This window comes from Camelina sativa, chromosome 9, assembly GCF_000633955.1.
Source record: "Camelina sativa cultivar DH55 chromosome 9, Cs, whole genome shotgun sequence".
Taxonomy (NCBI): Eukaryota; Viridiplantae; Streptophyta; class Magnoliopsida; order Brassicales; family Brassicaceae; genus Camelina; species Camelina sativa.
The window spans coordinates 16,228,979-16,232,938 of NC_025693.1; positions in this window are offsets into that span (position 1 = coordinate 16,228,979).

Genomic DNA, 3,960 nt, shown 5'->3' on the forward strand with positions numbered 1-3,960 from the left:
AGTAAGGCTCAGTAGCAGGGTGGTTCTAGCAGGGGCGGTAGGCCTGCACAGGGAACCAAGAGGAGATGGGAGGCTACGCAGAAGCCGAGTGGTGCGAGTTGCTTCGGTTGTGGGAGCAAGGATCACAGGGTTGCTAGTTATCCCAAGAGGAGTGCTCCGACGGCAGGACCTCGGGTATGTTATCATTGTAGGGAGACGGGGCACATCAAGCCTTTTTGTCCCATGTTGCAGCCGGCAGCAGTGGCAGCGTTACAGCAGGTGCAGCCTGGAGGTCAGCAGGCGGCATGGATTGAGCAGGCGCCACGGGTTTCCACGACAGCAGAGACTGGTGGAACCAGTGCCGGGTCGATCACAGGTATATTTTCTGGTACTTAAACTTTGTGAATTTTAGTAGGTTTAGATTGTATATGTTTCCTGTGATAAAGTGTTAGGTTCTCAACACATGAGGTTTGTGTAGGGACCTTGTTGGTGGGCGGGTTTAAGTCCCATGTTATGTTTGATTCTGGAGCTTCCCATAGCTTCATTACTCCGGAGTGTGCAGAGTGTGCGGGGATCAGCGGGGATCCTGGAGAGCGTGTAGGAGTTGTCAGAGTTGCGGGAGGCGATTTCCTGAGAGTGATTGGGCGAGCTAGAGGAATTGATATTCAGATCGCAGGAGAGTCGTGGCCAGCGGATTTGCTTATCAGTCCAGTGGAGTTATATGATGTTATTCTCGGGATGGATTGGTTGCATCGGCATAGGGTGCATTTGGATTGCCATCGGGTAGAGTGGAGTTTGAGCGTTCAGGAGGGAAGTTGGTTTTTCAGGGTATTAGACCGACTTTGGGGAGTTTCGTGATCTCAGCCATTCAGGCTGGGAAGATGATCAAGAAGGGCCGTGAGACTTATCTGGTTACTATATCTATGCCAGAGTCAGTGAGGAAGTATACGGTTAGCGGTATTCCGGTAGTGGAGGAGTTTGAGGATGTGTTTCAGTCTTTGCAGGAATTACCACCATCTTGGTCGGATCCTTTCACCATTGAACTGGAACCGGGGACGATGCCGTTATCCAAGGCTCCTTACAGGATGGCTCCAATAGAGATGGCAGAGCTGAAGAAGCCGCTAGAGGATTTGTTGAGTAAGGGATTCATCCATCCTAGTGTATCACCGTGGGAAGCGCCGGTGTTGTTAGTGAAGAAGAAGGATGGGAGTTTCAGGTTGTGCATTGATTATCGGGGTTTGAACCGGGTCACTGTAAAGAACAAGTACCCTCTTCCGAGGATCGATGAGCTGTTGGATCAGTTGAGGGGTGCTACTTGGTTCTCCAGGGTAGATCTGGCGTCGAGTTATCATCAGATACCGATAGATGAGGAAGACTTCTTTCAGGACGAGGTATGGGCATTATGAGTTTGTGGTGATGCCTTTCGGGTTGACTAACGCGCTAGCAGCGTTGATGAGATTGATGAACAGCGTGTTTCAGGAGTTTCTGGATGTGTCTGTCATCATTTTCATTGACGATATCCTGGTTTATTCTAAGAGTCCTGAGGAGCATGCAGTGCATTTGAGGGCAGTTATAGAGAAGCTGCGGGAGCAGAAGTTGGTTGCCAAGTTGAGCAAGTGTAGTTTTTGGCAGCGTGAGATGGGCTTTCTGGGTACATTGTTTCTGCGGAGGGGGTTTCTGTAGATCCAGAAAAGATTCAGGCTATCATAGATTGGCCTAGACCGCAGAATGCCACAGAGATGAGGAGTTTCCTTGGGTTGGCAGGATACTACAGGAGANATTGATTATCGGGGTTTGAACCGGGTCACTGTAAAGAACAAGTACCCTCTTCCGAGGATCGATGAGCTGTTGGATCAGTTGAGGGGTGCTACTTGGTTCTCCAGGGTAGATCTGGCGTCGAGTTATCATCAGATACCGATAGATGAGGAAGACTTCTTTCAGGACGAGGTATGGGCATTATGAGTTTGTGGTGATGCCTTTCGGGTTGACTAACGCGCTAGCAGCGTTGATGAGATTGATGAACAGCGTGTTTCAGGAGTTTCTGGATGTGTCTGTCATCATTTTCATTGACGATATCCTGGTTTATTCTAAGAGTCCTGAGGAGCATGCAGTGCATTTGAGGGCAGTTATAGAGAAGCTGCGGGAGCAGAAGTTGGTTGCCAAGTTGAGCAAGTGTAGTTTTTGGCAGCGTGAGATGGGCTTTCTGGGTACATTGTTTCTGCGGAGGGGGTTTCTGTAGATCCAGAAAAGATTCAGGCTATCATAGATTGGCCTAGACCGCAGAATGCCACAGAGATGAGGAGTTTCCTTGGGTTGGCAGGATACTACAGGAGATTTGTGCAGGGTTTGCGAGCAGAGCACGTCCTATGACTAAGTTGACAGGGAAGGATGTTCCTTTTGTTTGGTCAGAGGAGTGTGAGGAAGGCTTTGCAAGCCTGAAGGAGATGTTGACTACTGCGCCAATGTTGGCTTTGCCTGAGCAGGGAGAACCCTATGTGGTTTATATAGATGCATCTAGAGTTGGTTTGGGGTGTGTTCTGATGAAGCATGGGAAGGTGATTGTCTATGCTTCACGGCAGTTGCGGGTGCATGAAGGCAACTATCCTACTCATGATTTAGAGATGGGTGCTGTAGTTTTTGCCCTGAAGATTTGGAGATCTTATCTTTATGGTGCAAAGGTACATGTGTTTACAGATCATAAGAGCCTGAAGTATATATTCACTCAGCCTGAGTTGAATTTGAGGCAGAGGCGGTGGATGGAGCTTGTGGCAGATTATGATTTGGAGATAGCCTATCACCCTGGTAAGGAAGAGGGTAGCTTCGGCTTAGGAGCAGGAGTTGGAGTCTCTGGTTGGAGAGATCAGTGCTTTAAGTTTGTGTGTTGTTTCACAGAAACCGTTGGGTTTGGAAGCAGTTGATAGAGCAGATCTTCTGAGTAGGGTGCGGTTGGCTCAGGAGAAGGATTTGGGGCTAGTGAATGCCTCTAAGGATGTGGATTCAGAGTATCAGGTCTCAGATAATGGTACTATCTTGGTGCACGGTCGGGTTTGTGTGCCCAAGGATGAGGAGTTGAGGCAGGAGATTCTGAGAGAGGCTCATGCGAGCAAATTATCTATTCATCCAGGAGTGACTAAGATGTACCGTGACCTCAAGAGGTATTATCATTGGGTGGGGATGAAGAAGGATGTGGCTAGTTGGGTTTTGAGGTGCGATGTGTGTCAGCTAGTGAAGGCTGAGCATCAGGTTCCTGGCGGTTTACTGAAGAGTTTACCCATTCTTGAGTGGAAGTGGGATATGATCACCATGGATTTTTTGGTAGGATTGCCAGTGTCACGGACTTTTGATGCTATTTGGGTCATTGTGGACCGGTTGACTAAGTCAGCACATTTTCTGGCCATTAAGAAGACTGATGGAGCAGCGGTCTTGGCTAAGAAGTATGTGAGGGAGATTGTCAGGTTGCATGGGGTGCCAGCGAGCATTGTGTCTGATAGGGATTCTAAGTTCACTTCGGTGTTCTGGAAGGCATTTCAGGCAGAGATGGGCACTAAGGTGCATATGAGTACAGCTTATCATCCCCAGACAGATGGACAGTCTGAGAGGACGATCCAGACGCTGGAGGATTTGCTGAGGATGTGTGTGTTGGATTGGGGTGGCCATTGGGCAGATCACCTGAATCTGGTAGAGTTGGCTTACAACAACAGTTACCAGGCGAGTAGTAAGATGGCTCCTTATGAGGCTTTGTATGGGAGACCATGTCGTACACTATTATGCTGGACTCAGGTGGGGCAGAGGAGCATGTTTGGTGCTAGTTTTGTTCAGGAGACCTCTGAGAAGATTCGGGTTCTCAAGCTGAACATGAAGGAGGCTCAGGATAGGCAGAGGAGTTATGCTGATAGGAGGAGGAGAGATCTTGAGTTTCAGGTAGGAGACAGAGTGTACCTCAAGATGGCCATGTGCGGGTCCAAACAGGTCATTGTGTGA